Source organism: Neofelis nebulosa, chromosome 14 (genome assembly GCF_028018385.1).
Source record: "Neofelis nebulosa isolate mNeoNeb1 chromosome 14, mNeoNeb1.pri, whole genome shotgun sequence".
In the NCBI taxonomy this organism is placed as follows: Eukaryota; Metazoa; Chordata; class Mammalia; order Carnivora; family Felidae; genus Neofelis; species Neofelis nebulosa.
In genome coordinates, this window is record NC_080795.1 from 61,117,863 (window position 1) to 61,142,237 (window position 24,375).

General features: G+C 37.6%; 1 long non-coding RNA gene across 1 annotated transcript in view; it reads right to left on the reverse strand.

Annotated features, from left to right (window-relative positions):
* Positions 1-3,783: 3,783 nt before the first annotated feature.
* The window catches only part of LOC131494469 (uncharacterized), a 61,707-nt gene continuing 41,115 nt past the window's right edge, over positions 3,784-24,375 (reverse strand). The window contains exon 3 of the long non-coding RNA XR_009253418.1: positions 3,784-7,969. This is a non-coding gene — a long non-coding RNA (uncharacterized LOC131494469). The remainder of the gene's footprint in view (positions 7,970-24,375) is intronic.

Below are 24,375 nucleotides of genomic sequence, written 5' to 3' on the forward strand. Positions count from 1 at the left end.
CTATTGATATAGAATAAAGATCTATATTGAGTTCCATGCTAAACTGAGAACTACTTCCCACTATCTTTCCCTTTTCCTTTAGTTTGGCACATGGCCCCAGGTAAAACATTACATTTCCCAAACTCCCTTGCATGTAGGTGTGGCCAAGTGAATATGTTCTACTCAGTGATACGTGAGTGTTCCTAAAAGATTTCTTTAAAAGCAGCAGCCCGGGGCACTTGAGTGGCTCAGTTGGTTAAGTGTCTGACTTCTGCTCAGGTCATGATCTCATGGTCTGTGAGTTCGAGCCCCACATAGGGCTCTGTGCTGATATCTCAGAGCCTGCAGCCTGCTTCGGATTCTGTGTTTCCCTCTCTCTATGCCTCTCCCCCACTCATGCTCTGTTTCTCTCTCTGTCAAAAATAAATAAACATTAAAAAAAAAAAAAAAAGCAGTCCAGACTTCTTTTTCCTCCATTTTGCTGCTTGGAATGTAGATATGATAGCTGGTGCTCTGGCAGTAATCTTGGACCATGAGCACAAGGGTTATGCTAAGGATAGTAGAGCAGTGAGATGGACAAGTTTGGACCCATGATAACTTTACAGAGCTCTCATGTGACCTCTCAAGTGTCCATCTTCAGGCTTCTTTCTTATAACTTAGAAATAAAGTCATGTCTTGATATTTTTGTTTTTTCTGTTATTTGCAGCGGTATCTAATCCTCACTGATACAAACACTTACCTGGTTCAAGTGCTTTATAAGATACAAGGGATATAAAAAGGAATGTCTGGTCTTTAACTTCAAGTAGCTCAGTCTTATATGTTACACATTTAGTTGTCTTTCATAGAGTACTGTTTTATAATTTCATTGAAAGAATTTTGTCACCTATAAACTTCACTTTCAAGCACCCTGTCCCCTCATTATTTTTTTGGCCATGCAAATAATAAATCTTCCACCAAATATGTTCTTCCAAGTCTTTGTCATATATTCCATTTTTCTTTAAAAAACCCATTTTAGGGGTGCCTGAGTGGCTCAGTTGGATTAGTGTCTGACTTCGGCTCAGGTCATGATCTCACAGTTCGTAAGTCTGAGCTCCATGTCAGGTTCTGTGCTGACAGCTCAGAGCCTGGAGCCTGCTTTGGATTCTGTGTCTCCCTCTCTCTCTTCCCCTCCCCTGCTCATGCTCTGTCTCTGAAAAATAAACATTAAAAATTTAAAAAACAAAAACAAAACAAAACAAAACAACCCATTTTAAATCATGAGGGAGAAAATCAGGACCCATCAATCAAAAGTCATGGTCAGTTTCTCCAGCATCTTCCTTTAGCTTTCCCAGTAACCACCTTCATGGTGAAGAAATAAATTTACATGTTTCATCCCAAGACTTGGCAATTCCCTATTTTAGACTTTAAGTTCACTGGCAATACTTCATGGTTTTCCTTGGAAGGCAGCATTTCATGTTATCTGAAATTGTTAGTACATGATGAATTTGTTGAGCCCCAGAAAGCTCTCTATTACATTTCTCTCCAAGATACTATCTCCCAAACCAAGCAGCATTTTTGTTTCGCCTGTCAAGTCCATATGGGAAATCTCTGCACATACTGTAGAATTATGAAGGTGTAGCAGTCATGGATTATTCCTGGGAGATGTTTTCTCACTAGCACCTTTTCCTCCTTAGCATTATATGAGTATAGGTAACAATAACTGCTTCTTTTGATGGTCCAGAATTGATCACCGTTTATTGGCAAAGGTGCATCTGATATAAAACTCTTTTCTTATGCACTGTACTTCTTGTCTGGAATCAGTTGGATTTAATTTAAATTTTACTTCAACCACTGATAGGATTTTAAGTTGCAGAATAAAACTGGGCAATCTCAGGGCATCTGGGTGTCTCAGTCGTCTGAGAGTCTGACTTCAGCTCAGGTCATGATTTCACAGTTCAAGAGTTTGGGCCCCACATTGAGCTCTCTGCTGTCGGTAGAGTCAGCTTCAGATACTCTGTCTCCCTCCGTCTCTGTACCTCCCCAGCTCATGCTCTGTCTAAAAAAAAAAAAAAAAAAAAAAAAAAAAAAAATTAAAAAAATACATTTAAAACTGGACAAACTCTTTGTCCACTAGCTCATGGAAGGTCAGGTTCAAAAGGATGATAGTAAAGAATTATTTAGGGGCGCCTGGGTGGCGCAGTCGGTTAAGCGTCCGACTTCAGCCAGGTCACGATCTCGCGGTCCGTGAGTTCGAGCCCCGCGTCAGGCTCTGGGCTGATGGCTCGGAGCCTGGAGCCTGTTTCCGATTCTGTGTCTCCCTCTCTCTCTGCCCCTCCCCCGTTCATGCTCTGTCTCTCTCTGTCCCAAAAATAAAATAAAAAAAAAAACGTAAAAAAAAAAAAAAAAAAAAAAAGAATTATTTATTTTAGATATGGAATGGTATTGTGGTTATATTTTTATTTTATCATTTTTTAAATGTTCTGATGCTTTATGTCTTTACTGATTTTTTTTTTTTGTCTAGTTGTTCTATCAATAAGGCATGTTAAAATCTCAAGCTATAATTATGGAATTGAATATCTCTCCCTTTATTTCTATCAATTTTTAATTAATATATTTTAAAACTCTGTTATAAGACTTAACTTCCTAACAACAAATTCCTTTATCATTATAAAATGTCTTTATCATTGATAATGATCTTTGTCTTGAATTCTGTTTTATCTGCAATTAATTCCACTCCCCTCTTCTTATGGTTACTATTTGTATGGTATATATATTTTCTGTCCATCTACTTTTTTAAAAATTAAAAACACTTTTTTATTAAGTTTTTTATTTTAATTTCAGTATAGTTAACATACAGTGTTATGTAAGTTTCAGGCATACAATATAGTGATTCAATAATTCTATACATCATTATTCATTGATCATCATGATGAGTGTACTCTTAATCTCCTTCACCTATTTCACTTATCCCCCTACCCACCTCCCCTCGGATATGTTTTGAGTGAGTACCCTCAGTTAAAGTAATTTTTTTCAACAAGAACATTTTTTACTTGAGGCATACTTCAGAATAGATGGTTCTAAAAGATAAGTATAAAACATTCTATCCAAGAAAAATAGAAAGAATATGCATTTTCTTCATGTACACAAAGAAGAATCCTCTGGTTAAATCACATACAAAGAGAAATAACAAATATTACAAATTTAAGAAGACTGAAATCATACCAATTGTATTTTCCAACCACAATCGTACAAAACTAAAGATCAACAAAAACATACTGAACAATCAACAATGTAAATAAATATTAAATATTTAATTTGTAAATATTAAACAGTACACTACTGCACTAGCAATGAGCCAGATAAGAAATAAAATGGCAAATCAAAAAATGCCTCAAAATAAGAGAAAAAGAAAACACATTATTCTCAAATCTATGGGATGCAGCAGAAGCAAATGTTAGAAATTTATGCTATAAATGCTTATATTAAGATAAAAATTTAATATAAACAACATTACATCATAAGGACCTAGAAAAAGAAGGAACTTAGCTGAAATTTATCAGGGAAAAAGAATAACAAAGAAGAATCAGAAATAAATAGGGACCAGAATAAACAATAACATAATATTGAAAGTAATCACCAGCTTAAAAAAAAATAAAATTGGTAATGCTTTACCTACATTAACTAAGAAAAAAAGAGAAAAGATTCAAAAACCAAAATGAGAAATGGAAGAGAAAACAATACAACAGATAACCACAGAAATAACATAGTATGATAACATTACTGTAAATAATTATATAATAACAAATCAGATAACTTAGGAAAAAACCCAGATAATTCCTAAAAATACATAATTTATCAAGATTGAATCATGAATCTTGAATCCAAGAGGTGGGAAATTATCTTAGATCAATAACAAGAACGAATGTTGTATTAGGAATCAAAAATCTCCCAGCAAAGAACAGCCCAAGACTACATGGGTTCATTGGTGAATTCTAATAAACATTTAATTAATGGTAATCTTTATCAAAATCTTACATATAATGGAACAGAGAACACATTCAAAATAATTCCATGAGGCCAGTACTACCCTGATACCAAAGAAGGATAAAAACAAGAACAAAAAACCTGGTTTGTCCAATTTTTATATCTTTCTTTTTACATCCATTTGCATGATAAATGTTTCTCTACCCCCTCACTTTCAATCTGCAGGTGTCTTTAGGTCTAAAGTGAGTCTCTTATAGGCAGCATATGGATGGGTTTATTTTATTTTATTTTATTTATTTAATTTTAATTTTATTTTTTTTAACCCATTCTGACACCCTATGTCTTTTGATGGGAGTGTTTAGTCCATTTACATTCAACGTAATTATTGATAGATACTTTTTTGTGTGCCATTTTATTACTTGATTTGTTATTGTTTCTGGAGATTTTCACGGATTCTTTCTTGTCTTTATTACTTTTGGTCTCTCCTTTGCACTCAGAGTCCCCTTTCATATTTCTTACATGGCTGGCTCACGAAATCCTTTAATTTTTGTTTGTCTGGTAAACTCTTTATCTCTTCTTCTTTTCTGAACGATGGCCTTGCTGGATAGAGTATTGTTGCCTGCAGATTTTCCCCATTCAGCACATTGAATATATCATGCCACTACCTTCTGGCTTGCCAAGTTTCTGTCGAGAAATCTCCAGCTAGTCTTATGGGTTTTCCCTTATAAGTTAAGCCCTTCTTTTGTCTTCCTGCTTTTAAGGTTTTCCTTTATCACTGCATTTTATAAATTTAATTCATGTTGGCCTGCTTTTGTTGATCTTAATGGGAGTTCTCTGTGCCTCAAGGATCTGGATAGCTATTTCTTCCCCCAGATTTGAGATGTTTTCTGCTGTTATTTCTTGAGATAAATTTTCTGCCCCATTTTCTCTCTTCTTCTTCTGGGTCTCCTATAATACAAATGTTATTATATTCTAATGGAGTCACTGAGTTCGTCAAGTCTATTCTTATGTTGCATAATTTTTCTTTCTCTCTTTTGTTCAGCTTCATTATTTTCCATTACTTTGTCTTCTAGGTCATTAATTCATTCCTCTATTTTTTCCAGCCTGCTGTTCATTCCATCAAGCTGTTTCCAATCTTGTTTATTGCATTCTTTATCTTTGATTGATTCTTTTTTAAAATTTCTTTGAGAGAGACAGAGAAAGCATGAGTGGGGGAGGGGCAGAGAGAGAGGGAGACGGATAATCCCAAGCAGGCTCAGCTAGTTTAGCACACAGAGCCTGATGTGGGGCTAGAACTCATGAAACTGTGAGATCATGACCTGAGCCAAAATCAAGAGTTGGATGCTTGTCTTTCATTCTTTTCTCAAGCCCAATGAATATCCGTATGATTTTTGCTTTAAAGTCTTCATCACGCATGTTACTTATATCTGTTTCACTTATATATCTGACTGTGACCTTATCTTGTTCTCTCATGTGGGATACATTCCCCCATCTTGGCATTTTGCTAAGTCTCTGCCTTCTTCTGTGTGTTTTCTAGAAAAGCCTTTTTTGCCTCCTGCTCCTAAAAGTAATGGCTTTATGAAGAAGAGGTCACGTAGCACCCACGGTCTGTGCTTCATGGAGTGTCTCCAGTGTGTACTGTATGTGCTCTGCTGTTGCGTTTTTGCTGCTCTATATCCTTTAGACCATTCATTTGCAGAGGCTCTTCTTGCCTGCAGTGGGCATTGTTTGGTCCTTGGCCTAAATGTGGCAACTTTAACTAGGTGTGCTCTGGTCTGCTTGTAAAATGAGATCCAACACCAACTCCACCAGAACTGAGGCCCTGTAGAACTCTCTGGTCAGGAGACATGGTGTGGATAGGGGTCTGTGCTGGTGATGAGGTTTGGGGTGATGGTGGGGACAGCCAAGAAAGAATTCTTGAAGACATCTTTGGTGCAAAAAGGTGATTTTGTTAAAGCATGGGAAAGGACCCATAGGCAGAAAGAGCTGCACTGGGGTTGTGAAGAGTGACTGGTTATATACTATGGAGTTGGAGAAGGTAAAGTCAAGGGAAAGTTTTCAAAGAGATTTTCATATGCTCAAGAAGATTCACAGGATATTAGAGGTCTAGCTATTGTCAAAGTAAGGTTGTTTTTCCTTCTAGCAGAGCATTAACATTAAGAGAATAGGGAGTTCCTGGAGAAATGTTCTACTCTGCCAGTCCCAAGTATTTGTCAATGGGCTGCAGGTTATAAGGAAATTTAATTTTACCTGCTATTTTCCTTCTTGCCTTTGTTCCCCATATCACTATGGAGGGGCGATGTTGGGGCTCCAAGAAACTGAGTCTACAGGTTTCTGGAGATTAGGCTATTGATAAGATTGCCTTTTTGTTGTAATTTACTAAGATATTTGTAAACTGATGGAGACCCATGTATTGTATGACTGTGATCTCTATCAGTTAACCATTTGTTTTCTTTCCTTTCCTTTGTTCTTGGGCAGCCAGGAGTGCCTGAGGAATATCACACATATCCCACCTGGGGTGGGGGTGGTGGTGGTGGTCATGTGCTAGCTTGTGCTTTGCCCTTAGCCTGTGTTAGGTTTCCACATCACTAGTGTTCTTGGGAAAGGGTCTGCCATGCTGGTACTGAGGCAAGGTTGACTGAGAAGAGCCATCCCTCCAGACTGCAGTGGGGTGGGACTTGGTGTAAGCAAGTTAGGTAGCCTGTGTTGGAGCTGCGCTGCTTCCTGTGGGTGGCTCTGTGTTTATGCTGAGGGGTAGGAGAGTGAAATGGCACCAGACGGTCTTTTGTTCCTGGAGAGGAATCACTGTGAAAACTGCCTCACAGGGAAGCTCCTAGACTAGTGAATAATATCTGTACTGTGTGCCCCAGGCATTCTTCAGATTGCTGTTTTCACACTGTCTGTCCCAGCCCCTCCCCCTGTTGTTTGCCTGCCTTCTCTCCTGGAGCAGGACAGTGCCCTCAGGGGTCTATCCCAGCCAAGCTCACTGACTTTTAACACTCCAGGCTTTAAGCCCTGATGGTTTCATGAACTCACAAAATTCAGCCCCTCTTGTTTTCCAAGCCAATGGCTTTGGGGAAGCATCCTCCTTGTGTGTTCTCCTGAGTGCTCCTCTCTCTCTCTCACCCTTTTCTGTGACCATGGCTCCCTTCCCTTTGCAGCACCTATGATCCATTTCTCCCTAAACCACATCCTGCCTTCCTGCCATCTTCGATGTGGCCTCTTCTCTCCCTTTAGTTGTGGAATTTGTTCTGTATTAAGGTCAATTTCCGGGGTATTTAGGATAATTTGATAGTCATCTAGTTGTGTTCATGACACCAGATGAGCCTAGTGTCCTCCTACTCTGTTGCCATCTTGTTCCACTTGTAGTTATATTTTTAAAGAGCATTCTTATCCTTTAGAGATTCATACTAAAACATTTATATGTTAAATGATAGGATGTTTGGCATGTATTACAAAATAATCCCCAAGAAGGAGGAAGAGGAGTGGGTAAGGCTATAAATAAAACAGGATTGTCTCTGAGCTGACAGTTGTCAAATTTGGGTGAAGTGCATATAAAGGATCACTTTAAATTCTTTATCTTTGCATATGTTTAGAATATTGAACATTTTTAAAAAATAAAAAAAAATGAGATTGAGAAGTGAATAATTTTAACCTTAAATAAGCAAATTTCCAAAGATTCACAGAATGGTTTTCAACTGGCATTTGCTGTTGACCACTTGGAATTTATTAAAGTACACTTATGTATAAACACTCAGTTCAACAAATTTTTTCACCATCAATTGGAAACTGAAAAGATTTCTCATTTACATACCTTGTTGTTAAGCAGAGAGCCTTTATCCACTGTCTCACTATAGGAAGATCAACTGGGGTGAAATCTACTTGATATTTTAAGCAATGCATTAGTTAGGCTCTATGGTTTTCCATGCCTTATGTTGCTTCTCTCCTGCCATGATTCATTTCTTTAGCAAAGTGAGGCTATGAGTATCAGAGGCAAAGGTGGATCATGATGTCATCTGTCAAGGATCTGGAAGATCAATGGCAGTCTTCATCTTTTCATTCCCGGGTAAGCTCTGCCTACATCTAATCATCCATTCAATAAGCATCTATTTGATAACTGTTACATAGCAACAAGATTTCCAATGTTTAAAAAACTTACTCGTCCTTCCACATCCCCTTTCAACTACTGTACCATCTCTCATTTTCCCTTTAGAACAAAACTTCTTGAAAGAATTGTTTATGCTTTCCACCTCCAATTCCTCTCCTTTCATAATTTATCTTTTTACTGTGGTAAAATACTTATAAAATTCACCATTTAACCATTTTGTAGTGTACAATTCAGTGGCATTTAGTGTAGTGCATTCACAATGTTGTATAGCCATCACTACTATCTAGAATATTCTCATCACCCCAAAAGGGAACCCCATACCCATTCAGCAGTTATTTCCTATTTCCTCTTCTCTCCAGCCCCTGGAAACCACTAATCTATGGATTTTCCTATTCTGGATATTTCATATACATGGAATTACACAATATGTGACTTTTTTTGCCTGATTTTAACTTAGCATAATGTTTTCTAGGCTCATTCACATTGTTGTCTGTACTTCACTCATTTTTATGGCTGAACAATGTTCCAGATATACCAGATTTTGTTTATCCATTCATAAGTTGATGAACATTTGTACTGGTTCTATCTTTTGTCTATTGTGAATAGTGTTGCTATGATCATTTGTGTACATTTGTTTGAATGCTTGTTTTCAATTCTTTTGGGTATATGCCTAGGAGTGGAATTGCTAAGTCACATGGTAATTACTGAACAGCATAACTCTTTTCCAGTGTCTGTACTATTTTAGATTCCTACCAGCAATGTATCAGAGGTCCAGTTTCTCAATATCCTTACCAACACTAGTTATTTTATGTTGCATTTAAAAAATTCTGAGTCGATATGAAATGGTATCTCCTTATGATTTTAATTGACATTTTTCTGACTAATGACATTAGGCATTTTTTCATGTCCCTGTTGGCCATTTATATATCTTCTCTGAAGGATGTCTATTCTAACACTTTGTCCATTTTTAATTGGTTATTTTGTCTCTTTGTTGAGTTGTATGAATTCTTAACATATTCTGAATAATAGATTCTTATTAGATATGTGATTTGTAAATATTTTCTCTATAATTGGTCATTTTTGACAAAGGATAGTGAAGAGCCTAAGGATCTCAAATGTTCTGATATTCAGTAGGATGGAGTGCAAGTGTAGATTAAAAAATGTAGTTTGCCTATAGTCTCACTATTAGCAGGAATAAAAAATATTTCAAATTCTTGAGTTGTAGGCAATAGTAGTCCATTTCTGATACCCAAACACGCCCCCAAACTTGAAATATGTAGATGTGCAATTTTTTAAAAATTTATTTTGGGAGTGGGAGGGGCAGAGATAAAGGGAGAGGGAGAGAACTCCAAGCAGGCTCCACACTGGCAGTGTGGAACCAGGCACAGGGCTTTTCCTATCAATCTTGCAATCATGACTTGAGCTGGAAACAAAGAGCCAGACGCTTAACCAATTGAGCCACCCAGGTGCCCCGAGATGTGCAATCTAATTCTCAGACTGATATTTGAAATGTTGTCTTGGACCACAATTAAAATGAATCTTAATGAGTTTAAGGAAGATCACCACAACTGAAATTCAATGTTTTTGAGTCTTTCCTTTTCCTGGACCTTTGCAAAATAATATATATTGATTAAATTTAATGTACTGGATTTCCAGGTTTGGAAATTTGGCCTGACATTACAACTGATATTTGGAAGTTAGTAGACTCCTGACCTTTGTGTGAAATAAAGATACGCCACGCAGAATTCCTATGAGTGACCTAGAGATGATGTGTCAGTCAGGATCTATCCAGGAGATAGAAATCGCTCAGTAGTTTGAGTGGAACATTTTAACATAAAGTGTTACTATTTAATAATGAACTAATAAACTTATCCCATGGAATTAACTACTAAGGGATTAAATAGTTAACTAATAACAGAGGATTAACAACTAAGCAATAAAGAGAACTCAGATTACAAGAATAGTAGGTAGAGGGAATAACTTCTACAGCTCAGGATCAGTACCTATGAAAGGAAAAAACTTGAAAGGAAGCAAACACTGACATCCAGACCCTGATGGAGAGGGTGTGGCTGTGCCCTACTTAATGGCAGAGAAATCTGCTGCAGTGCCACCAGTCAGGGCCAGCTGAAAACCACCTGCCACCACCTGCTGGGGCCCCAATGAAACTAGGTGGTAATCAGTGTTCTGGAATGTTGGGGAAACTCACTGGGAAGCCACCCTCTGCGGTGCTAGACACTTTGCAGTGGTTCTGGCATTACTTGCTGGAGTGTGAACTCCCCTGGACGTCCCCTAGGTTTCTTGCTTTTAGGGGGTGGGGGAGCAAAAACTGCACAGAGGAACCGGGAAGTGCAGCCCCTTCCTCCAGTAATGTCTCTTCAACGCCCCCTGCTGACAAAGCCTAACATTGCACCAGCTGCCAACCGGGAAAAGTTCACTTAGTCCAGCCCCTGTATCACAAAGCAAGACAAAGAAAGGTGGATTTGGAGCTGACAGACAATAAATTGATAACTGGCACAAAGGGTGTTTTGTGACTATTTGAGGGAAGAATGCAGAAAAAATATGGTTGATGAGGAAAAATCCTCAGAGGTGTTATGTGTGCAATGCATGGTAGCAGTGCGATTAATTTGAGTACGAAAGCTTAGCAATAGCTGAACCAGGAAACCTGTAATAATTAAAAAATAGATATGTTGAGGATTATCTGAATTTGTGAGCCAAAAGTTCCCAAAACAGGAAGTTCTCTTTTGGAGCAGACCCAAAGATAATGCCCAAAGCAGGTGCTATACAATCAATTATGAGTCAATATCACATTTTCTAGATAAAGTATTCCATTAAATGAAGAATTGCAGATATCAACAAGCAGATGACTTTTTTGTTTGTTTCTTTGTCTGGGAGTGTTGTGATAAAGGGGTCTTGAAATCAGACCAGGCCTATTTTTGAGGATAAAAGATAAAATTTTCCTTTTAGGTGTGTATCAATTAAGAATGCATTTTTTTTTCTGAAAGTAATAAATGACCCCCTCCCCCACAAGGAATAAAAAACAGTGGTTTCAGGAACAAAGAATAAGACATTTAATTATCTCACTTGACAAAACATCTGGTGGAAGAAGTTCCTTGATAGCCTCACAGTTATGCTCTTTCATCCTTAAAATATTGTGGCTTCATGGTTGGAACATGGTATCTGTTGCTCTAGGTATCACTTCACCATTTAAGACAAGAAGAAGGAAGAAAGGAGTTGTCATATGCACCAATGCTCAGCAGACATCATTGGTATCAAACTGCGTTTGACAAATATTTTAATGAGCTATCATGTGCGTGGCAATGTGTCAGGCTGTGAAATTTAATGCTTTATATTCTGGGCCTTTCCTACATATCCAAATATGAAACTTGTCCTTCCTAGGGATTCCTTTTCCACTCTATGCATGCCTGACCTTGCATAGCAGGGTCTTTCTCCAATCCCTATATACCTAAGGTAATTCCTCTGCTTTGAGCCTTCCTGGTACATTTTAAGAATTATCCTATTATTTATTTTTCCTATAAAATGTTTTTAGGATAACTTTTTCTAATTTTTTTGTGATAGAATTAATATAAAATCATTTTTAAAAATATAATTTATAGTGATGGTATGAAAGATTAAAAACATTTTTTTCTTAACGTTTATTTTTGACAGAGAGAGTGAGAGACAGAGCATGAGCAGGGGGAGGGGCAGAGAGAGAAGGGGACACAGAATCCAAAGCAGGCTCCAGGCTCTGAGCTGTCAGCACAGAGCCCGACATGGGGCTGGAACCCACAAACACGAGATTGTGACCTGAGCCAAAGTCGGATGCTTATCCAATTGAGCCATCCAGGTGCCCTGATGGTAGCAAAAAATTTATTCTTTCTCTCTCCCCTCTCTATCTCTTCTCTTTTAAACCTAATAAACTATTATGCTAAATAATATGAAAGTGCCATCTTTCAGGCACATTCTTTGTTATGAGAGTCTGATTTCTATTTAAGCAGGGGGTGATTTATGGTTGATTTTGATGGCAGAAAGAATATTTCTTTTCTTTTAATAACTTTTACTAATAATGACAATTTCTTATTATCTTACAACTTTAGAAAGACTGTTCATTCCTTCTGTAATTTCTTGGACTAATTCTTTTTTTTTTTTTTTTTTATTTATTTTTGGGACAGAGAGAGACAGAGCATGAATGGGGGAGGGGCAGAGAGAGAGGGAGACACAGAATCGGAAACAGGCTCCAGGCTCCGAGCCATCAGCCCAGAGCCTGACGCGGGGCTCGAACTCATGGACCGCGAGATCGTGACCTGGCTGAAGTCGGACGCTTAACCGACTGCGCCACCCAGGCGCCCCTCTTGGACTAATTCTTAACACTCATGGAATAACTCTTTAAGTGAACAGAAAAAAACAATTTATTAAAAATTCAATATAGGTGGGCACCTGGGTGATTCAGTTGGTTAAATGTCCAACTTTTGATTTTGGCTCAGGTCATGCTCTCACAGTGGTAAGATTGAGCCCTGTGTCAGTCTCCGTGCTGGGTATGGAGACTGCTTAAGATTCTCTCTCTCTTCTCCTTTCTCCCACACCCCCTCCCCCACCAAAAACCCCCATAACATAGTTAACACATGTTATTTGACAACCTTGTATTACTAAGTTTCAAGTATCTATGAAAAAATTCATCCTCTGATATCTTCTCCTTCATTTGCTTCCTATATTATGGAATCCTCTCTTACCAAGTTTGTCTATTCGGAGAAGTAGCCTGTCCTTGGCTTGTTTGTATAAACATGATATAAATAATGGAGAGGATTTCCCCCCATGATATTTTTCTGAGATGGTTTTTTTTCTCCAAAAACGTTTTCAGTTTCAAAAGCAAACTCCACAGATCCACGAAAGATAAGTAGACACAAAAAGAGTTTAGCTGGTTCAACAGAATGTGCAAAAGACAGGAAGCAACAGCTAGATTCTCAGTCTTTCATTGTCCCAAATCACAGAAGTCATCAACTGAGTAATCACAGAAGGAAAACAAGCCACTTTTAGTTGCAAGAAGATTTGAATCCGTAATATGCACTGTAAACCCACAACGGATGTTTCATAACCATACCAAATGATTTTTGTGACTTAATTGGAGTTTCCCAGTACAACATACACTGAAAATTCCGCAAAAATACCATACAGGATCATTGTGTAAAAACACTCAAATACTGAGATACAAGATTTTCTTGCCTCTTGGGAGCAGTCTTAACAGGCATCAGTAGCAGGTGCAAACTATTCCAGGCAAAGGGCGGCTGGAAAGAATATATGTATTCCTCAGTTCCAGAAATCGATGTTTCTGAGGGATTAGGAGGAGGAATATCTGGTACCAAGTAAATCTTAACTATTCTGAGTCACTGAAAGAGGAATCTAGAAGTGTTCATTTCGTTTGTGTGATCATATAAACTTAAGCTTGACTTATTGTTCTTTAGTGTTCCTGATGTTCAGCTTCCTAGTTGTAAAATGGGGATATACTGTTGTGTCTAATAGGCAGCATCTGGATAATCTAAGGTGAATGAGGTAGATTGTGGAGAAGGGCTGGCTCTAGCTGTGTCTCCAAGAGTGACTCTCAGAATATCAACTGAGGAAGAGTAACTTCTACCACTGTCAGGAAGCTGAAAAATCAGGAAGGCATTGTTGGGACACTTGGTTCCATGATCACACCACCTTGGCTTTGGATTGGAGTTCAAACTGCCACTAGAAATAGCGCTCCAGAGCAGACCATGCCTACTAAATCCACTCCAGCAGGACGGATGTTGCTGGCATCCCCATCTTTCCTTCCTTTTTATTTACTAAACGAACGCAGCACACATTTATTGAATACTTACTATAACAAAAAAGTAAAATATCTGGCATGTTAGACAGCGATGAGCGCAGTGGAGAAAAGTAGTGCAGGAAATGTGGAGAGTATCGAGGGGGTGAGGGAAGGCCCCCCAAGAAAGTGACATGTGAAGACGTGAAGGGAGTAAGAGGATGAGATGTGTGAGTTTTGGGGAGAGCGAACAAGGTGAAAATCTCTGAGACAGAAGCTTCCCTGCAAGTTTCAAGGAACAGTATGGAGACCAGAGTGGCTGGATGAAGTGAAGACATGAGATCTCTGTCAGAGATTCACACTTACTCCAAAGTAGAAATTTCTTCAGAGATTTCTAAAGTAATTAATCTCTTGGTTTGCTATATTATTTGTATTTTGAACTAGGATATTCAAGATTCAAATAGGATTCAAACTAACATAAGCTTCTTGAAATGAAAGAACTGATACCAATCTATTGGAAGCCATTGTGCTTTTAGATAACATTCTGTGCTATTAAAGATGTTATGTTTTTTTTTATTTATTTGTTTTAGATATTATCAATGAAAAATTTAAAAATACATGCATCTTTGACGTAACATTTTTGTGTGAAGAATTGATGGGTTACATGATTAAATCAACTATTTAGGGGATTTTTACGATAGGCTTCAGGATTATTATAGTACAGTCATTATATCTGAAGAAAATCTGAGTATAAGTTGTCAGATGCATCATGGAAACATGTCTTAAGGATGGAGAATAATAAGCAGGCTGTCTTTGACATACTACCTATTTCCAATGGAAGGCTAAGAGTGAGAAAATAAACTCATTTCTGTAGGAGACAGCAACTTACATTTATCTTTCTATGACAAATACTCCACCCTCACAAATAATATACATATTCTATGAATATTAGTTTCTGTCTGAGGCAAAAGAGATCTTATTGTAAAAACCACTGTGTGGTCATTATAATCATGTATAACTCTAGAGATTAAGAACAACACATGGAAGGTGGGCTGAGAAGAAAACTACTCAGAAGACATCTGAGAGAGAAAGCATTTGAGCAGAGGTTCTCAGCCTTGGCATTATTGTTATTTTGGGCTGTACAATTATTTGTCATGGCAGCTGTCCAGTGCCTAGGATTTTTAGAAGTATCTCTGGCTTCCACCTACCAGATGCCAGTAACATCTCCCTCTCCCTCCCTAAATTACAACCAAATATGTCTCTAGGCATTGCCAAAATGTCTCCTGGAGGCAAAATCACCCAGGTTTGAGAACCACAGAGTAAGAGTCAGAGGAATGAAACAATTTTAAAAATAAATCTGAGCTTGAAATTTGGAAGAGACAGCTCCCTTCATGAATATGGGAGCAGAAAGACTCAGTGAAGAGAGACGTAGTGATTTAAAATTGGATCTTAGAGACAATTTTAGTATTAATTGCAACTTTAGTTACATAATTATTGGTAATAATTGCTATTTTAATATCTAGTTTTCAGACTAGATTGTAAGCTACATGAAGGAAGGGACTGTATCTCTTACTGTCAGAGTCATATCATAATACTAAGTCAATCACCAGTTATTTACTGCATTGCTATTAGAGGTTTAGCAATGGGCTATTGTGCTTTGGAAATAAAACTGAGGATTTAGGCTTGAGTCCTTAGAATAGTTTCTTATCTAGTTGCACATAAAAGAACTATTGTATATAAAACAACGAAAGAATAAGCCATGAACTCAATAGTACTCAGGACCCTTGCTGGAAGAAGGGTGAAAAGAATATGAAATAGACTTTCAGGGAGGGAGAAGGACTGGACTGGAGCTGCCTCTTGTTAGATGCACAAGTGGGTGGAAGAAAAAGCAAATGAGTGTCCAGATATGGCGACCAGCATAAGCAAACTCCCTTTGATGGAATATTTAGTTGGGAAGGTGGCCAATGTTTATTGGTAATAGGAGTTTGTGTTATCATAATAGGACTTTGTTTGGGGTATTTTAAGGCTAAAACAGGTCTTTGATGCCAGATATGAGTCTAACAACCAGACAACCAAAAGGACATATCTTGTTTGACACCAGAATCTTCATGGGAAGATACAGGCAAAGGCATATTTTTGGATATCATCTTCTAAGGGAGTAGATTAGACTATTATTAAAGGAATTAACCAAAAGAAGAATTGCTTGCTGAAGCCAGAGCCTTAAAGACACCAGGTGTTGAAGCACAGAACAATGACTAAAAGGCAGCAAAATGGGTAAGAGAGAAAGAAATCAAAAAGGAAGGAGAAGAACCAGGAAAATACAAGGTCAAAACATGTTTAGAAAGCAAATGATGTATAATCTTTAATATTTTCTACTATTCTGTGAAATACAAGGGAGACAAAGCCAGTTTGGGGAGCCCCTGAAGTCATCAGACCTGAGTAATTAAAAAAAATGTTTAATGTTTATTTATTTTTGAGAGAGAGAGAGAGAGAGAGAGAGAGAGAGAGAGAGAGAGAGACGAGCGAGTGAGCGCAGGGGAGGGGCAGAGAAAGAGGGAGACACAGAATCTGCAACAGGCTCCAGGCTCTGAGCTGTCAGCGTAGAGCCTGAACCCACGAACCGCAAGATCATGACCTGAGCTGAAGTCGGACACTTAACCGACAGAGCCACCCAGGCACCCCTGACCTGAGCAATTTTATCAAGAAGATGAAGAGCTCCATTTGACCCTTCAGTTCTCATGGCTACAAAACATCATGAGAGGATGATTCAGTTACTCTGTAGTTTGTATTTCTATCTGTGGTTACAAATTGGATGGTTTACACTTGGTAACAATTTTTATAGAAAAACAATTAAATTTTAAAAAAAGGAATTACTGTAAAAGGGTGAGTGTGGAAGGACAAGTGTCACATGTACAATTGACAATGAGATCTAACACAGATCATAACAAAGTTCTCTAAACATGCTCAGTGTTACAATGAGCTAGAGCAACATGTCTTCTCTCATGTATCCACCATTATAGTATCATACAGGGTTATTTTCACAGCCTTAAAAATCCTCTGTGCTCTGCCTATTCATCCCTCCTCTCTCAACTCTTGGCAACCCCTGATCTTTTTGCTGTCTCCATAGTTTTGCCTTTTCTAGAATGTCATACAGTTGGTATCATACAGTATGTAGCCTTTTCAGATTGGCTTCTTTCACTTGGTAATATATATTTAAAGTTCTTCCATGTCTTTTCATGGCTTGATAGCTCTTTTTCGAAAAGTGTTGAGGGGCATCTGGGTGGTTCAGTTAAGCATCTGACTCTTGATTTCAGCTCAGGTCATGATCTCACATTTCCTGAGACCCAGCCCCACATCAGGCTCTGTGCTGACAGCACAGGAAACTGCTTGGTATTTTCTTTTTTCTCTTCTCTTCTCTTCTCTTCTCTTCTCTTCTCTTCTCTTCTCTTCTCTTCTCTTCTCTTCTCTTCTCTTCTCTTCTCTTCTCTTCTCTTCTCTTCTCTTCTCTCTCTCTCTCTCTCTCTCTCTCTCTCTCTCTCTCTCTCTCTCTCTCTCCTGCTCATGCTCCCTCTTTCTCTCTCTCAAAACAAACATTAAAAAAAGTGTTGTATAATAGTCTACTGTCTGGAGATACCAGAGTTTATTTATCCATTCATCTACTGAAGCTAATTTTGGCTGCTTCCAAGTTTTGGCAATTGCAAATAAAGCTGCTGTAAACATCTGTGTACAGATTTTTGTGTGGACATAAGTTTTTAACTCCTTTGGGTAAATGCCAAGGAGCATGATTGCTGGATTTTATGGTCAGAATATGTTTAGTTTTGTAAGAAGCCACAGCTATCTTCCAAAATGCCTGTACCACCTTGCATTCCTATCAGCAATGAAAGTTGATCCACATCCTCATCAGCATTTGGTGTTGTCAATGGATTTGACCATTTTAATATGTGCATAGTAGTATCTCATTGTTTTACTTTGCATTTTCCTGATGACATATGATATGGAGTATCTCTCTGTATGCTTATTTGCCATCATGCATTTTCTTTGGTAAGGTGTGTGTTAAGGTAGTTGGCTTATTGTTGAGTTTAAAAGGTCTTTGTATAATTTGGATAACATTCCTTTAATAGATATGTATTTTGAGAATATTTTCTACTATGTGGTTTGTCTTTTTATTTTCTTGATATCTGGAAGATCAGAAAACTTTAACTTTTTAAAATGTTTATTTATTTTGAGATAGAGAGAGAGCATGCATGAGACAGGAGGGGCAGAGAGAGACAGGGAGAGGGAGAGAGAATCCCAAGCAGGCCCTGTGCTGACAGTAGAGAGCCCCATGCAGGATTCCATCTCGCAAACCATGAGATCATGACCTGAGCCTAACAAGAGTCAGAGGCTTAACCAACTGAGCCGCACAGGTCCCCCAGAAAATTTTAATTTTAAAGAGGTCTAGCTTATCAATTATTCCTTTCACAGATTGTGCCTTTGTTGCTTTATCTAAAAAGTCATCAACAAACTAAAGTCATTTAATTTTTCTTATAGTTTTGTGTTTTACATTTAGGTCTGTGACCCATTTTGAGTTAATTTTTGTGAAGAGTGTAAGGTCTTCCTGGTCTTCCTCATCCTCCCCCTTCTCCCTCTCCTCCCCTTCCTCCTCCTCCTCCTCCTTTTTTTTTTGCATGTGGATATCCAGTTGTTCCAGTATCATTTGTTGAGAATCTAAGCACATTTTAGGTGTTAATTTATTTAACCCTTATGAAAACCTTATGAATTAAGTGCCATACTCATTTTATAGACAAGGAAATTGATAGCAGAGAGGTTTAGTAACTTATCCAAGGTCACTAGGAAAGAGTGGAGGTTGTATTTAAACCTTTAGTCTAGGTTCATAGACTGATTGTAACCATTGGGCCAGTGTTAATTCTTGCCAATAACTATAATAATATTGATAATCACTGATATTTCTTCAGCATTTTCTATAGTAAAGGAACTTTGATAGGTGGGGAGTGAAATTAGACATGGCACTATTTAGTTTCTAGAAAGAAATACTATATGCATATATTATGATATCTATATATTATTTATTCTGCTGTAGGTAATATTTTTATCCCATATCATAGCTAGAGAAACTGAGATGGAAGGAGGTTTAAATATCTGATAGTAAGTGGCAGACACACTCTGAAACGAGGTCTGTCTGACTTCATAACCATGTGCTCAGTTGTACTTGGCTTTTGGAAATTTAGTTTTGCCAGTTGTCTCTGCTGCATCCTGCAGGTCTTTCCCAATAAAAGGAAATAAAAACTCTGCCTGAAGCCTAAAGATGGGATTAAGAACCCAGTGTCTCCTTTAAATTGTGCCATTCCAGCCCATCTAGTGTGGTTTTACAACTCATCCCAGATTGCATTTATTATTCTTGTTCCAAATACAGGCCATAGAGACCAACTAGTCCAATTCGTGAAATATGGGAGAACAGACAGTCTTTTGGTTTTCTAATGGGGAAGTAGAGGATGCCAGCAATAACTTCCCATGTTTCCATTAAGATATATTATTGGAGGGGCGCCTGGGTGGCGCAGTCGGTTAAGCGTCCGACTTCAGCCAGGTCACGATCTCGCGGTCCGTGAGTTCGAGCCCCGCGTCAGGCTCTGGGCTGATGGCTCAGAGCCTGGAGCCTGTTTCCGATTCTGTGTCTCCCTCTCTCTCTGCCCCTGCCCCGTTCATGCTTTGTCTCTCTCTGTCCCAAAAAAAAAAAAAAAAAAAAAAAAAAAAAGATATATTATTGGTGTTTGCATTCACATAGTTGGATCCATAAATTTATGGAAAATTGTACTCATTTTTTCATCCCAGAAGTTGAAAGTTTCCAAGTAGGAAAGCAAATTGACTTTCATGTAATTTTCTTAGTTCATTTATGTTGAAAAGCCTTTTACTATCTGAAGTTTTCTGAGTGTAGCTCAGAGGCAAATGAATCTTTCACTTTAAATAGCATGAAACATCTGGGAGTTAGTTCTTATCTGTTAAATTAATAGTTCATGGAACTCCACTTCTGTAGAGTTTGTCCTAAATTCAGGGTTGAATGAAAGTCCTTTTCCCTGATGGAAAAAAACCTTTGCTGCTATGCTGAGATTGGTTTTGCCAAAGATTGAAGTTTGCTCATTGATTTAATTAGGTGATTCTCATTTTATTTGACTTTAAGAAGATATCTCTATGGGATTAAGTGAATTTTTTTTAACAGATATGATGCAGACAAAAATTAGCTATCAGCCAATATCAGAAATTGTTGATTCAACCATTAGACTGTCAAGCTGAAGTCACCTGAGGTTGAGATACTTTTCAGGAGCACTCTTCAGATGGTAAAAATTGAACAATGTTCCATACAAGTTCACCCTGTTCTATTAACCATTTCACTTTTTAGAATTCAGCAAATGGTAAACATGAAATTCTGTATTAAACACCTTTCTATAATAAATACTGTTAGACATTTTCTATGGAGAATTTATTTCACTAAAAACTTGCAAGCCCAAACATGCAATTCCATTCAACATACAAAACTGTCCCCTTTTGATCCAAACATAGCACTGTTCTTCAAATGGGGTCTGACCTTCACAGAATAAAACTGATTGATCTCCTTTCTCATTGTAAACCTTTAATGATAATATGGAAGACCCAAACATAGTGTAAAATAAGAAGTTACTAAATATTAATTGCATTTGAAAATAGGCTAAGTTCATATGACCTTTTTTCTGTATCCTACATTTAACCCATAATAAGCCGTCAATCAAAGCCCCTCTGATTTTTAAAATTATTATTATACCTGGTGCTGTTAAGTCACATCTCCCTGGATTTGTGCAATTGTTTCCTACATTTGTTCTTAGTTAACTTCTTATTTGTGAATTTTTGGTTCATCTTAGTTCATATAGGTCTTTTTCAGTTTTGATTTTGTTAACAGTGTCTTCTGGAAATTTTTTGGCTATAACTTTATCCAAGTCATTAACAGTAAACAATGAAGTGAATAAGAAATATTACCTGGACAGCACCAAGGACAGAGTCAATATCTAGTTAAAGCCTTTGGACTGATTCTGTTACCTTGTGTGTATATACAAGGACTCAACTTTAGCATTAACACAGACTTTTTTTTTTAATGTTTATTTTTGAGAGGTGGGGGGGAGCAGAGAGACAGAGAGGGAGACACAAAATCTGAAGCAGGCTCCAGGCTCTGAGCTGTCAGCACACAGCCCAATACAGAGCTTGAACTCATGAACCATGAGATCATGACCTGAACTGAAGTCAGACACTTAATTGACTGAGCCACCCAGCTGCCCCTAACACAGACTTTCTAACTTACAAAAGACTAATTCACACACCAGAATGCCAATGGATTGATTTGTAACAGAAGATTTATATACTGTGACTAATGTTATCGTGTCCATCAGCTGAAATTCTCCTTCCTATTATCAAATACCTGGGACTTTAACTCAACTAATCAGAGTTGCTTTTTTGAGAATGATCTTGCTGAGCATAATCCAGTTGAATTTATCTAAGAATTATTTTCATCATTTTATATTCTCTCACACAGATAGCAAGAAGTCTTGAATTACCAATTGGCTCTGTTTCAAATGTCAACTTGGGATTTTTTTTTTTTTTTGGTTAGAATTTGTAACATATTTTTTCATAAATAATGACATTATCATGGTGGTTGAATTCCAAGCCATTCCCAAAAGATTTGCGTGAGCTGTCACATAGGTAAAACAATGTACTTTTAGCAAAAATAGGTAGGAAATGATACCTATCTTATAACTAATGATTAAACAGACACATTGAATGAAAAGTGGTCCATGAAATATTCACAGAAATTCTCCAACCTTCAATTTCTCTTGTGTTAACCCAGTCCCAGTCTACTTTCAACACATCTCCATCTATCACACTGGATAGATTTATAAAGTGGCATTATTACACTGCACTGTAATTATCAGCTTATTTCACTGTCTTCTTTAATAGAAGATTCTTTTGTAAACTATGATGCTAACGGAGATGTTCAAAAAAGTTTTTGGAAGAGTTAATTATGAGCAAGACACAAGCAAAAAGGCATCTAGAAGTTTAATTCAAGGATTCAGTCTTGGTAAGGACACTTAAAGGAAAAGGGGATGATTATCTAATCTATATTGAATCATAGAAAGTAATGTTTTGTAATAGTCACTGAGTGAGTCAGCTGGGAGGGTGGATGAATGATTGCTTTCTCAGAAGTCTTAAACCCATTAGACCTCATGAGAAAATGCTTATCCATTTTTTTCAGGAGGGCTAATTTCTTCCCAGAGGCAGGTTTGGAATAACATTACAAAATAGGGCTCTGTCTCATACTAGGTGTTGATTTTTTTTTTTTTTTTTTACAAAGCTAATGAGGTCTTGTATATATAAACAACATTAATGAAAAAATATGTGGTTTAGTTCAGTCTTGTTAATGAACCCAAATTTAGCTCTTCACTCTTGGAGATCACAGGTGTATAATTAATGAGGATATTACAGACAGAAAGTGTGTGTGTGTGTGTGTGTGTGTGTGTGTGTGTGTGGTATGTGTGTGCGTATAAGCTCCATCTCTACAGATATGAGATCAGGAAAACCTTGCCCTCAAGCACTGTGATCGTTTATGATAAGGCAGATGTTGCTGAGCACGTTGAAACAAATAGCAAGAATGCAAGTGTTAACCACATTACATTTCAAGCCAGTAAGGGCTAGTTCAAGCATATGAAGACCTTAAAGACCTGCAAGGTATTAAAATTGTGGAGAAATCATTTTTGTCTTAGCAAAATGATACCATAGCAATGTATCCTGAACAACAGAAGAAGGTGATTAATGAGAAGTGTTACCTAATATGTCTGGGTTTTAATGCCATGGATCTGATTTGTTTTGGAAGCTGCTTCTTTTAAGAATATATTTAAAATTGCCATTTCAATCATTATAACTCCCTATTTTATATGAGACCCTGGTTTGTGCCAACCTAATGCTTGACAAAAGTACGATTTTCCAGGATGATAGACCCCACAGGTTGACAAGAGATTAGTATATATATTCACCTAAGGCAGGGATTATCCCTAATTTGTTTTTGCTCAGTGGGTGGTTGGAAATTTTTCATGGGTGAACTTATTGGATAGAAGAGAAAATGTTTTCTGCAGTTCTGTTTAATCTATCAGGGGTTAACCAGTGCAGGATACTATGCCAAGTCACAGTAATTTGATGAATGAATGAATGGAATTACTATTGATCACCATATCTGTCTTTAGTAACTACTCATTTCCTTTACTCTTTTTAACATATCATTTAAACTAAAATATTTTACTTTTTCAAGAGGCTTTATTATTATTCCTTTTTATTTTTTAATAGCTTAAGAACAGCTATTAAAAAGATTAGACGGAATATAGACGTTAAAGTAATGTGATGCCATTACAGATTTGTCTTGTGATTATATTTTTCTACAACTAGTATTACTTTTTATATAAAAACACATAAAAATATCTTATACCTAATGTTTACTTACTTTCTTCTCAATTCCTGAGTTTCCTCATACCCAGAGCTAAATACTCACAAAACAACTGGACCCTATGCTCACATTCACGTAGCCCTCAGTAGATATACTAGAAGAATTGTAGTACAAGGAATTCAAACAGCAAAAATAAGATTGGACTAGATTTTATGTTTCTACAACATTCATGAAACAGCCTACATTAAATAAAATTTATTATTTATTTTTGAGAGAGAGAGAGTGTGAGTGAAGTGCAGAAAGACAGAGAGAGAGAGAGAGAGAGAGAGAGAATATCCCACAAGGGGCAGAGATAGAGAGATGGAGGGAGAGAGAGGGAGAGAGTGCAGAGCCTGAAGCGGGCTTGAGCTCACCCAATGCAGGGCTTGAACTCACGAACCGTGAGTGTGCTGTGCCTGTCCTGTGCCAAAGTTGGATACTTAACCAACTGTGCCACTCAGGTGCCCCAAACAGCGTATATTTCTTTTAAGCACATAACTGGTATGATAAGGAAGACCAAGATAAATAAGATGCTGGTCCTATCTCCATGAAGCTTTTATGTAGGCAGGTACACATACTGTCTACAATTCAAGTAGTGAGTGATAGATGAGTAAAATTCCAGGGATGCTATGGAGTCCAGAGGATGTTGTGACTCATTGCACTGTCCCAGGAGTATCAGCACGTTTTAAAATAGGCAACTGATTCCTTTTAATCTGAGTGTTGAAGGTTTGAGAGTTGTGAGGTAGACAAGGGAGGAAGTTTAGTCCTGGTAATGAAGAAGGAACCTGTACAAACATGTAGCCAATGTCACAGATGGCCATGGTAGTAACATGGTTAATTTAGAATTGGTGGTCATCACAATTTCTGGGTTCACTTTCATTGTTGCCACTAAATGGAAGCAACTCACACAAATTGGCAATTGTTAAAATGATAAGACTCAATAGTACAATAGAAGAGGTTATATGTCTGTTCTCAAAGTATTAGAGTCCCCTTGACATCAAGAAAAGATCATGAAGTGGGGAGCCTGGGTGGCTCAGTTGGTTGAGCAACCAACTC